This window comes from Mauremys reevesii, linkage group 12 (genome assembly GCF_016161935.1).
Source record: "Mauremys reevesii isolate NIE-2019 linkage group 12, ASM1616193v1, whole genome shotgun sequence".
Taxonomy (NCBI): Eukaryota; Metazoa; Chordata; order Testudines; family Geoemydidae; genus Mauremys; species Mauremys reevesii.
Genome location: NC_052634.1, coordinates 41,961,380 through 41,974,340, shown reverse-complemented (window position 1 = coordinate 41,974,340; position 12,961 = coordinate 41,961,380). Strand labels below are relative to the sequence as shown.

General features: G+C 54.7%; 1 long non-coding RNA gene across 1 annotated transcript; it reads left to right on the top strand.

Annotated features, from left to right (window-relative positions):
- Nucleotides 1–6,676: 6,676 nt before the first annotated feature.
- LOC120375796 lies at nucleotides 6,677–9,791 on the top strand. Its single transcript, XR_005586779.1, has 3 exons — nucleotides 6,677–6,727; nucleotides 7,778–7,890; nucleotides 9,549–9,791. It is a non-coding gene; the product is annotated as an uncharacterized LOC120375796 (long non-coding RNA).
- The last annotated feature ends 3,170 nt before the right edge of the window (nucleotides 9,792–12,961 follow it).

Below are 12,961 nucleotides of genomic sequence, written 5' to 3'. Positions count from 1 at the left end.
TGTTCTTCCCACCACATGAATGTTAAATTTTGTTATATTATGATCACTATTTCTAAGCGGTCCTGTTATAGTTACCTCTTGGACAAGATCCTGCTCTCCACTCAGGACTAAATGGAGAGTTGCTTCTCCCATTGCGGGTTCTTGTACCAGCTGCTCCAAGAAACAGTCATTTAAAGTATTGAGAAATTTTGTCTCTGCATTTTGTCCTGAGGTGACGTATCCAGTAAATATGGGGATAATTGAAATCTCCCACTATTATAGAGTTCTTTATTTTGATAGCCTCTCTAATCTCCCTTCGCATTTCATCCTCACTATCATTGTCTTTCACAGGAGGTCGATAATAGATCCCTACTGTTATATTCTTATTAGAGCATGGAATTACTATCCATAGAGATTCTATGGAACATGAGGTTCCATTTAAGATTTTACTTCATCTGAGTCTACATTTTCTTTAACATACAGTGCCACTCCCCTCCCCACCCCCCGAGTATGACTTGCTCCGTCCTTCCGATATATTTTGTACCCTGGAATGATTGTGTCCCATTGATTGTCCTCACTCCACCAGGTCTCTGTGATGCCTATTATGTCAATATCCCCTTTTAACACGAGGCACTCTAATTCACCCATCTTATTATTTACACTTCTAGCATTTGTGTACACGCACTTTAAAAACTTGTCACTGTTTATTTGTCTGCCCTTTTCTGATGTGTTAGATTCTTTTGTGTGTGAATGCTTCTCGTCTGATCTGGCTCCTACTTTATCCTCTTCCAGCCTCTCTTCCTGACTAAAACTAGAAAAATCTCTATCACTACACTCTCCTCTAAGAGAAGTCTCTGTCCGATCCACGTGCTCCTCTGCAGCAGTCGGCTTTCCCCCATCTCTTAGTTTAAAAACTGCTCTGCAACCTTTTTAATGTTAAGTGCCAGCAGTCTGGATCCACTTTGGTTTAGGTGGAGCCCATCCTTCCTGTATAGGCTCCCCCATCCCCAAAGTTTCCCCAGTTCCTAATAAATCTAAACCCCATCTCTCTACACCATCATCTCATCCACGCATTGAGACTCCGAAGCTCTGCCTGCCTACCTGACCCTGCGCGTGGAACTGGGAGCATTTCTGAGAATGCCACCATAGAGGTCCTGGATTTCAGTCTCTTTCCTAGCAGATTAAATTTGGCCTCCAGGACGTCTCACCTACCCTTCCCTATGTCATTGGTATCTACATGTACCATGACCACTGGCTCCTCCCCAGCACTACATATAATTCTATCTAGATGCCTTGAGAAATCCGCAACCTACCCACCAGGCAGGCAAGTCACCATACGGTTCTCCCGGTCATCACAAACCCAGATATCCTTGTTTCTAATGATCGAATCTCCCATTACTAACAGCTGCCTTTTCTTAATGAGTGGAGTTCCCTCCCCCGGTGAGGAAACCTCAGTGCAAGAGGTTCTTCCAGATAGTGTTGGGGTGAGGGTCCCAACTATGAGAAGCTTTCCCTCTGCTCCCGTTGACTGCTCTCATTCCCTGGGCCTTTCATCCTCCTCAACAGTGCAGGGGGCTGTCTGACCGGAGTTGGGACAATTCTATAGTGTCCCGGAAAGCCTCATCAACATACTTCTCTGCCTCCCTTAGCTCCTCTAGTTCCAACACCCTGGCCTCCAAAGCCTCCACATGGTCTCTGAGGGCCAGGAGCTCCTTGCACCAAATGCACACATACATACATAACATAAGAACGGCCGTACCGGGTCAGATCCAAAAGTCCATCTAGCCCAGTATCCTGTCTACCGACAGTGGCCAATGCCAGATGCCCCAGAGGGAGTGAACCTAACAGGCAATGATCAAGTGATCTCTCTCCTGCCATCCATCTCCATCCTCTGACAGACAGAGGCTAGGGACACCATTTCTTACCCATCCTAATAGCCATTGATGGACTTAACCACCATGAATTTATCCAGTTCTCTTTTAAACGCTGTTGTAGTCCTAGCCTTCACAACCTCCTCAGGTAAGGAGTTCCACAAGTTGACTGTGCGCTGCGTGAAGAAGAACTTCCTTTTATTTTCTTTAAACCTGCTGCCTATTAATTTCATCTGGTGACCTCTAGGAAGCTTCTGTTGATTATGCTGCACTTAAACCTGAGTTTTACTTGAGCAAACAGGAGATATTTGACATTGTGCAATATGGCTCCTGTGCTCTGTTCCCAAAGTGTTCTGCAGCAGGGGAGGGTCTCTGGTAGTGTGTGTGTCACTGGCATATTGGGGTGATGCTGAAACAGGGCAGAGTAGAGGCGGCATTGTGGGGCTGGCGTAAACCTTCTCTCTCCATTTCCCCTTCCAAGAACCGAGGGGACAGTAACCCTTACCCAGTGAGGTCACATTCTCATAGTTCTCCTGCATGACATCCCAGTAGAGGGCTCTCTGAGTGGGGTCCAGCAGAGCCCACTCTTCACTGGTGAAATACACAGCCACCTCCTCGAAGGTCACCGGCCCCTGAAAGAGCAAGAGTCCAACACTCAGTACCTGCAGCCCCATTCACAGCCCCACTATTTGTGGGGCGAGGAGCCCATCAAATGGCAGCCCTGGGTGGATTGCAGTCAACAAAGTCCCACCCCCACCCTGCTCAGAGCATCCCGGAAACATCAGAGTGAGGGGACAAAGAGAGCCCCTTATCTCTCCCAGCAGATCCATCACACACCTACTAGCCACAGACTGATAGAGGAGAGGGAGCCCCTAGCAGGGACCAGGGAGAGATCCCTGGTAGGAAGCCCAACACCCTCCTCATTGTGAGGAGCTGGATATGAAGGGAGGGGAATCTCCCCTAACCCTCACTGGTGGGTGCCCCCTTCATATTTCACAGCAGCCACTGGTTAGTCGGGTCAGGCTCCAGCACTATGAGTCTGGTCAGTTTTCCCAGCCCCATTCACGTGGGTTATTTTCTGCTTCACAAACTAGAGCATTTCCACCTCCGAACCTCATGGGTCTGTTCCTAGAATCTAGGCCACTTATTAAACAACTCCCAGCAGGTTTGTCACACCCTGTCCTCCCTTTCTCCACCCTGTGCATTTCCTGCCCCGCGCCAACCTCCAAACCAGACCGTGCAAACCTGCCCATCTCCAGTGTATTTGCTGTGCCTCTCCCTCCTGTAGGAACCCACCAACCCACCCCCCACCCCTCAAAAAAATAATCCCTACCTGAGCTGGCTCCACTGCAGCCATTTCTCTTCCCTGTGTCATGGGAGGATGGGATGAGCTGAAGAAAAACATGGACGTCATTCTGCAGCCTGGCAGGGTGAGAAGGGCAGTCGTGGAGGTTTCAGAACAGGCTTTAGTTAATTTCACATCACGAGTCCCCCAGGCCCTTTCCCTCCAGACAGACATCCTAGACTCTGCCATGCTGGGTACATGCTTGATCTCTTTATTACAGTGTAGACCTGGCCCCTCCTGCCAGGCTAAGCCCAGAGAGACATTTTTAACCTCCCTTCCGCCTCCCCTGATCCTGTAACAAAGTCTCTGAACACAAGGCTAGAAAAGAGCAGAACCCAAGGAGTCACTGTGGGGGATTCCCTCGGACACTGACCCCATGGCAGCCACACCCCAGCAGGGGGGAATATGGAGTCAAGAACCAGCTTTTCCTCTGTCTGAGCCTTTTCTTGTTCACTGGAAAGTGGTTCTGCCCAGGGATGCTGCAATACATGTGTCTGGGTGGACTAGAGAGCTGGAAACCGCCCCCCCCCCCAACAACACACACACTCATTTCTCCCACTGCCCCTTTCAGTCTCTCCTTCCCCTGTCCTCTCTCCCTGCCCCTCTGGCTGGGACAGTCCCATTCCTGGGGGCTTTGCTCTCCCACGGCTGGATTTGCTCCTGGCAATTGCTAATAGGAGGAGAGGCTGTTTGTGCAGAGTCACTTTCTTGCCAGTCCCCAGCACTTTCCCTGAGGTCTTTCAGTTACCTGGAGTCTGGTATAATTTGTATTAACAGGGCCCAAGGCTGCCCTAGGGGGCTAGTACCAGCTGGAGAAAGTCATCACCTGTGCCGGGCAGAGAAGAAGTTTTAATTAACGTCACTTCCCAGCACAGAACCCCGCTGGGGGAGCAGCAGCTGCTAAGCCTGGTCTCCCAGATCACAATGGAGGCTGCAGCATCTGACCCAGGAAGCTGAACCCCAATATCCTGAGCAGAGAGGGACAGAGCGTTTGAGCAGCTTCCCTCCTTTAGCTCTCTGGGGAGAGCAGCTAATGAGAGCCCCTCCTCACAGGGAGAATTGCTGATCTCATTTGCCCCACTGTCCATCTGGAGTCACTCCCTGTCTTTCCATGCAGTGACTCTGGATTAACAATGGTCTCAATGAAACCAGATTTCAGGAAGGAGGAGTCCAGAACGCTGTGGAAGAGACCATTGTGTGGCATTTCTAGCCCCCTTCCCACCTGCCGCAACCCCCAGATCTAGGACAAGGACTTGGCGGGGGCTGGGGGGGGGCTGAATATGCCCTGCGGGACCAGAAGTTCCTGCAGTTTTCAAGAGAGGAGAAATGAAAAATCTGTGATTTCACCTGACAGTGTTTGGTAAGTGGATAGAAAGTTACCAGGGTGAGTGGGCCTGGCTGGGGGCTGCCTGGCCGCGCTTGGAGCCAGGATTGTGGCACAAACTGATCCGGGAGCAGGATCAGGGTTAGTAGCAGCCTCCAGACACCCCCCAGAGCCCAGTGCCCAGACCCCACAGCCGGGGCCCCAGACACCCCCACAGCCCCAGCCAGGGTCCTGCCAGATCTTCCCTGGCCCCCAGTCCCCAGAGCCCCTGGCCAGGGCCCAGACACCCCCAGAGCCCCCCCAGCCCCAGGGGGAGCTGGGCACTGGCGAAGGGGAGAGAAAATGGGGCACAGCCGGGGGGGGGGCAGGGAACTTCTCAGGGGTGGGGAGGGGTCACCCTGGGGCTGCTCGTGGCTCTCTAGGGAGAAAGGGGGCAGGGCGGGGCAGGGGTCCCCACGGGGGCAGTAAATCCGAGGGGGTCTCAGCCCCCCCCTTTCTCTCCCCGCTCCCCGGGGGTCACCGGCTCCCCCCCCCCGGCCATGTCCGGGCTGCACCGACACTTCCCCCCCCGCCCCTTTCCCAGCCCCCCCGGGGGGGTTAATGGGCCCCGGGACCCCCCCCCGCTGCCCCGCCCGGGCTCCCGGCTCACAGTGGAGCAGCGCGCGGCGCTCACCCAGCAGCTGATCACACTCCGCCCCGCCCCCGATCTGCGCATGCCCAGAGCCGGGAGACACAAACCTCTTCTCTGGCTCCGGGAGAGGCGCCAACGGCCCCGCGCGAGTTCGCAGTCCGGCTCCGCCTCCCTCGCCGACGTCACTTCCTGTCCAGGGAGCGCGATAAACTACATTTCCCAGCCTGCCCCTGGGGCGCTTCCGCCCTCTCCAGCCCAGGTAAAGGAGGTTCCCGGGGCCAACCTGACCCTCCCCACCGGGCCCCCTCCCCGGCCCCGCCCCCCCCGCCTGTTCCCGGGGAGCGGCAGTGCCGGGGGGGGCTTGTGACCCCCCCCGTAATAACCGGCCCCGAACAGGCCCCGACCCCGGCCCCGACCCCGCCCGGCAGGAGCGTGTCCGCCCCACGCGTGTCCCCGCCCCACGCGCTGCCCCCGGGGAAAAGCGGGGGCGGGGCTGGTGTAGCAGCTCCACACACCCCCTCCGCGGTGCCCGGCTCAGCAGAGGGGTCAGCTGGATCCCGGCGATCGCTGCAGCCCGGGGGCGGGGGGGGTTGCAGGGCCCGGGAAGGGGCTGGGGCAGCTGGGGCGGCGGGGCGGGAGGAAGGAGCCGGGAGCGCACAGAACCGGGAGCATCAGCCCCCGGCAGCTCCGGAGAGACCAGACGCTGCTGCCTCCATCCGGAGCTGGGAGCTGAGCAGCTGCTACTTCCCCAGCCCGACATTAACCCCTCCGGGCCCGGGCGGGGGCTGCTCTGGCTGCAGTGGAGCCAGCTCAGGTCGGGTTATTGGGGGGCGGCTGGTGGGTTCCTGCTGGAGGGGGAGGGGCAGTAAACACTGACGAGGTGGCAACTTCTGGGGAGTTAGGTCTGGAGGGGGCAGGGAATCCGCTGGGTGAGGAGAGGGAGGGGACAGAGTGTGACAAACCTGCTGGGACTTGTTTAACGGGGCCTAGATCCTCAGAACAAACACTTGGGTGTTGGGGGAGAAAATTCCCTAATTTGTGAAACAGGAAACAGACAAAGCAACCCCCTGGGTGGGGCTGGGAAAACTGACCAGACTCCCAGTGCCGAACCCTCAGCCTGCGAGCCAGGGGCTGGTGTGACATGGGAAGGGGGCACCCACCAGGGAGGTGTAGGGAAGATGTCCTGGCCCCTCACATCCAGCTGCTGGCAGTGGGGAGGGTGTTGGGTTCCTGCCATGGGGCTGGATCAGCCTCTGGCTCGTAGCCGTGTGATGGATCTGCTGGCAGAGACAAGGGGTCTCTCTTTGTTCTCTCACCATGGTGCCCCCCGGCTGCTCTCAGCAGTGTGGGGATAGGACTGTGCTGACTGTCTCTGTCTCAGAGCTTCCATTTGATTGGGTCCTTTCCTCCATGACTAGTGGGGCAGCAGGTGTTGGACTCTTGCTCTTTCAGGGGCCGGTGACCTTCCAGGAGGTGGCTGTGTATTTCACCAGGGTAGAGAGGACTCTGCTGGACCCCACTCAGAGCCCTCTACAGAGACGTCATGCAGGAGAACTATGAGAATGTGACCTCGCTGGGTAAGGATTCCCGTCCCCTCCGTTCTTAGAAGGGGAAATGAAGAGTTAAGGTTCATGGCACCCCCACGATGCCACCTCTGCTCTGCCCTGTTTCAGCATCACCCCAACATGCCAGAGAGACACACACTGGCCCTCTCCCCTCCCCGGTTACAGAGCGCTCTGGGAACAGAGCAGTGCAGCAGAAAGTCTCACGACTTCTCTGTGCTAAGATAATATTCGGGTTCGTCTCCGTCATAGCAAATAGAAGCTTCCTCCCCCTGGCCTGCTCTCCAGTACTGAACCTCCTGCACACAGACCAGCTGAGACTCGCAGTGTTACCACCTCTTTGCCCTCAGCCTGAGTTTTCCTTGTGAGTCACTGCTTCACTTACCCCTCACTAAGCCCCACAGATCACTGGAACATACGCCGCCAGGGTGCTGACAACCCCCATGGCAAGAACACGCCCTTGGCCACCTTTGCTGACAAAGCCTGCAACACCCAGCACAGAACTGAGCCAGAATTGGCCCCCCAAGTTTCACATGCACCTCTCTGCATAGCACAGGCCCAGCTCTGCCCAGCTGCTCCAACCCATCCCTCCGTCAGCCAGTCACAGCTCCAGCTGGCCCCGTGCACACAGCTGGAGGCATGCGGATAGATGCTGGGATTCCCACCTGTGAACACAGCACAGACAGTGGCACGTTCTCTTAGTCTTTCCTCAGATCGATTATAGGTTCCTAGCTTTGAAGGCCAGATATGACTATTAGGTCATCTACTCTGACGTCCTTTATACCACAGACCATAGAATTCATCCCGTTACTGCTGCATTGAGCTGAATACCTGAGTCCCTGTGGCAGTTTGTTAACCTTTGCACGGCCCACACAGAACCATCCTCAGTGGTTTTTGCCAGCTGCAGGGTTAAGGGTTGGGGGCAAAGTTAAGGTTGCATTGGAGGGGGGGCGTTTATATTAACTTCTCATTTCCTGGTTCGCAGAGGTTTACGTTTAGTCACCATCTATACCAGAGGTGGGCAAAGTACCCTCCTGCCTCCCTTGTTTTCTTTCCCTTGAGCAGGGTTTCCAGTTTCCAAACCCTACGTGATCTCCCAGCTGGAAGGAGGGGAAAAGCCGTGGGTCCTGGATCTCCAGGGTTCAGGGAAAGCGAGATCCTGAGAAGTCCCTGGACAGGTGAGGAAACATCAAATCAACCCAGAAACTGTCAGTGCCTGAGAGAACCAGCTGGGATTCCCCACACAGACTCTGTGAGCTCAGGACAGTCCCCAGCAGATCTCACTCCTGGCTTCCTACAGATGATGACTGACAGCTTGGCTGGAGCTCCCTCCCTTCCTGCTGAGTGTTTGGATGGGATGTGGGCAGGGCCGGCCGTGGGGACATGGCACCCTGGGCAAACTTGCATTTGGGTGCCCCTGGCTCCCATGGGCATGGCACCCCCCCTTCCCTCTGTCCCCCATGGGCTCCCCAGGCTCCTCCCCCTCCCTCCCCCCAGCCCCTGCACTGTGCCCCCTTCACTCCAAATACCTGCTCCCCCTTCGCTCCTAACTTCTGCCCCCTCCAGCCCCTCCCAACCCCTGCCCCCTCCTGTGCCCCTAAGCCCTGCACTGTGCCCTTTCACCCCAACCCCTTCCCCACCCTCATGTGCCCCATATCCCAGGACTCTGCCCCCTTCACTCATACCCCCTGCACCTCCCGCCTGCACCCTGAACCCCTGCATGGTGCATACCCCCTTCACCCCAACCCCTGCCCCCTGCACCCCAATCCCTGCCCCTTCCTGAGCCCCCAGCCCCTGCACTGTGCCCCATTTGCCCCTAGCCCCTGCATCCTCCTGCACCCAAGTGGGGAACCTGAGCTGGATGCACAAAGCAGCTGGCATTGCTGCTCGCTCCCCCACTGGACTGCTGCTCCCCCGCCCCACGCAGCCCTGGGGGGCTGGGAGAGGGGAGCAAGGAGCGATGTCAGGGCTTCCTGCACCCAGGTCACTTTCCCTGCAGGCTGTGTAAGGGGAGGGCAGGAGAGCAGCTGCTCCTGATGTCTCAGCTCAGCCCAGCTGGGGAAGTGACCTGGATGCAGAGAGAGAGAGAGAGTGTGTGTGTCCGTCCGTCCGTCCGCCCCTGAGTGAGTGAGCGCGCTGTCTCTTTAAGAAAGTTCTCTGGGTCAGGACCCTGAACTAGGCTTGTTCAGACACAAGCAGCTGCCGGCAGCTCCGGCCCTAGAGAGGCAGCAGCACACGCAGATTCCCCCCATCCCGTCACCCCAGCTCAGTGGAAATCGGGTACCCGGGTGGGGGGGAGAGGGAGGGGGACACCCCATCAATCAGCACCTCCTCCCCGCAGAGCAGTCAGGAGGATGCTCCCAGTCGGGGGTGGACAGGGGTGACTCTGGGGGTGAACGGGGGGTGGGGGGACAGGAACAGCAGCAGCTGCACACGTGGAGCAGGGCGGAGGAGGGGCCCCTCTGCTCCGGAGCACTCACCTGGCTCTGACGGCTGGTCATCCAACTGCCCCCTGCAGCTCGGCTCCCTCCCACTCCCCCACGCTGCTGCTTATCTGCCTCCCGTGCCGCTTTCATCAGCCCAGCGAGCCTCTCGGCAGCAGGTCAGGCGGGAATCCAAACCCTGCGCCCGGCACCCCCTTGGGTGGGGCACCCGTACGGCCCACCCTAAAGGCCAGTCCTGGGTGGGGAGCAGAATTGATCCCCTCCACTGCCCTCTATGGGGAGGAGTTTGGGGGAATTCAGTCCCCGATTTTTCTTTTCTGTCTCTCCAGCACTTACTTGGGTTTGTTCTCTGCCTTTCCATCCCCAATTCTGAGATTTCTCCTCCCTTCTAGCAGGTGATGGGCTGGTGAGGGAGAGCGAGGAGCAGAATCCTCCCCAGGAAGATGCTGAGCTCGCCGAAGCACATGGGGAATTACTGCAAAGAGCCAAAGGGAGCGTGTCCCGCCCCCGTGAGCAGGGAAAAGCTGGTGAAAGTTACCCCAGACCAGAGAGAGAGCAGGGAAACCACTCAGAGGAGAGAGTGGATGAACCCATGGATTGTCAGGGAACTCACAGGGACCTCAAGGAAACTACATCCCAGGAGAAAATCCTCAGGGAAAAGAGAGAGACGACATGCAGTGAGTGTGGGAAAAACTTCAATTACCGCTCAGCCCTTATTCGACATGAGATAATCCACACGAAAGAGAGACCCTACGAATGCTGTGAGTGTGGGAGAAGCTTCAATCGTACCTCAGCCCTTAGTAGGCATCAGCGAATACACAGAGGAGACAAACCCTATGAATGCTGTGAGTGTGGGAAAAGTTTCACTCAGAGATCAGCCCTTATCTCTCATCAGAGAATCCACACGGGAGAGCGACCCTACAAATGTTGTAAGTGCGGGATAAGCTTCTCTCGGAGCTCAAACCTTACTATGCATCAGCGGATCCACACAGGAGAGAGACCCTATGAATGCCGTGAGTGCGGGAAAAGTTTCACTCACCTCTCCTCCCTTATCTCCCATCAGACAACGCATACGGGAAAGCGACCCTACGAATGTTGTGAGTGTGGGAAAAGCTTCTCTCGGAGCTCAAACCTTACTATGCATCAGAGGATCCACACAGGAGAGACACCCTATGAATGCCGTGAGTGCGGGAAAAGCTTCTCTCAGGGCTCAACCCTTATTACACATTACAGAATCCACACCGGGCAGAGACCCTATGAATGCTGCGAGTGTGGGGAAAGCTTCACTCATAGCTCAGGCCTTTCTAATCAGAGAATCCGTAAAGGAGATAAACTTCATAAAAACCTTCTCTAGAGCTGTCAGAAGATTTTTTTCTTTAATTCTTCTGATAGTTCCCAGATAGTGACTATTAAGGTATTTGCATCTTTTGCACATTGTGGTCCCTCAGCTCCCACACATGAGTTGCCCAGTTTTGAACCTTGCCCATCTTTGGGGTGGATCCCGTGGTCCTTTCTATCAACTCCATTGTCCTGCGAGTCATGGGAGTGGGTGTCCTTTCTACCAGGAATGTCCGTCACCCCAGGTGAGGGAGATAGGGGGTGTCTTCAACCAGTTACGTTGAGATAAAATCTACCTGGGCCTCATCACTATGGTTGCCATGGAGTTAGCTAGCTTGAGTTCACTTTTCTGATAACTATTCTTGCACTAAAGACATGGGCCATGGAAAGTGGGTGGAGTTATCTTGCACATTTCCTCCTGATCTGACCTAACCACCGTCACATTTCCTTGTCTAAACAAACCTGGAGTTTCACATTTGTATCCTCCTCCCAGTGCAAAGTTATTGTTCGAGTTGCCACATTCCTCTTTGAGGACAGATTTTCTCATTCCCAGTTGTTGTCACATTACCCTGGATTGTGCAGAACAGCAGTTATTTTGACTTTTTTTCTCGTTTAAATATATTTAAATATGATGAAGAGCTGGAGCAGTGTCAGGGAAATAAGTGTCATTTTAGGCTCTGTGACACTGGAAGGAGATGGAGAAGGATGGAATCTCTGAGTCACCCCATCACCCCAGAACTGTTACCTTGTGCCTGAGCCATGCAGAGTTCACCCCTTCATATTCCTTCACTTCCCAACGTGTCCGGTGAGGTCATGTTTTTGGCTGTCACTTGGGAATGGTGCTTGTATGTCTTTGATCCTAAATCAGTCAGTCTGGCAGGAGGGGAAAGTGTCACAGACTCGGAAGGGGATTTCAAATGGATCCCAAGCACTGTTCAAATCCCCTTTTCCCTCAACGGCAAAGCCACTTCTGGGAAGGTCGGCTGTTTTTTCCACCTGTTATGAAGGTGCTAAAACGTCTGTAAAAAAACACTAATGAGACAGCGCTGGGTGAAGCAGGTTTCAGTGGCTCATGGGAGAATTTCTCATCCTGATTCTGAGACATCAGATGTAACCTAGTCTGGAATTTCACTTTAAATTAAAATGAAAGTGTCTTCTACCTCTCTGTGCTATGGGTTTTCCATCTTTCATGAAGGGTCCTTGGTCATATAACTGCATGTTAGTTGTGTTTGACAGATTGTAGCTCAGATTTATTGGGAAATTTCAGACAAATGACCATCATTCTTTACTTTAGGTTTGTTTTTTCCCCTAACCCTGCATGGTGACATGGAGAAAATTCAAATGCAGTTCAGTCAACAGGACAGAATACTCCAAGCTGCTGGACATATTATCAGAGAAACAGTTGTGTATTTAAATCTCCACTCTGAAAAGGTGAACAGCAGGAGACCCCAAATGGTGCAACTGATGGAAGTAAGTACACATGGTCACAGGGTGGTTCAATTGTTTGAGTCAATATTGTCTCAGATGATCCAGGGATAGAATTCCACAGTAAGTGACTTGGAACTAGGCAAAATGCCCAGGTATTTGGTTCCCAAGGTATTTGTGACCCAGTCCCTACAGGAGGTTACTCCTGAAGAGATCTCCTAGCTAATCCCAACATTTGGGAAATGCTGTCTGTGATGAGGTGTATCAACCTTGAACTGGCACTGCTAGGGTTAACTGCGCCATGTGGGCTGAAGAGGCCACACCCCCTCACCCTCTCTGGGCATGCGCCGACTGGAGGCGGAGTATAAAAGGGAGCAGCTCAGCTCAGCCTGGGTGGACTGAGGAGGAGAACAAACCTATGTTGTGGGCTCCTGCCAGGAAGCTGCTGGACCCCCAGGCTGCACCATCCAGCCACCCTGAGGCCCCTGCAGACACCCAGTTGACTGCCAAGGATGCGACGCTGGATGCCGGGACATTACCGACTCTGGACGTAAGGGGGCAAGTGACTCAGGGAACGGGACTGTTGCAGTGAGAGATCAACCCTGGACACAGGAGTATTGGTTCCTCAAGGCCCTGGGTCAGGACCTGGTGGAGTAGGGTGGTCCCAGGTCCCTCTACCCCACACTGCACCCACCACTGGATGGAGTCACCACCTGAAGACAAGCTGTCTTGACCCAGGGGACAGATTTTTCCACGCCGCCCCCAAATCCCTGCCTTCTTCCGTACATGGCCACACACCCTGTGACAGGATGTATCAACCCCACGACACTGTCCATAATGATGTAGATGTGGAGGAAACAGAAGTGGTGTTTTTGTTGAACTCACCATTTGTGGGTGATGGAACTGTGTGTAGGACGAAATCAGTGTTGTATGTGAGATGGCTGCATTTTTAATAGGAACCTCATCTCTGTTATTTTACAGAGATTCTGATCCAGGACTGTATCTGATCCAGGGGTGGGCAAACTACGGCCAGGGGGCCGCA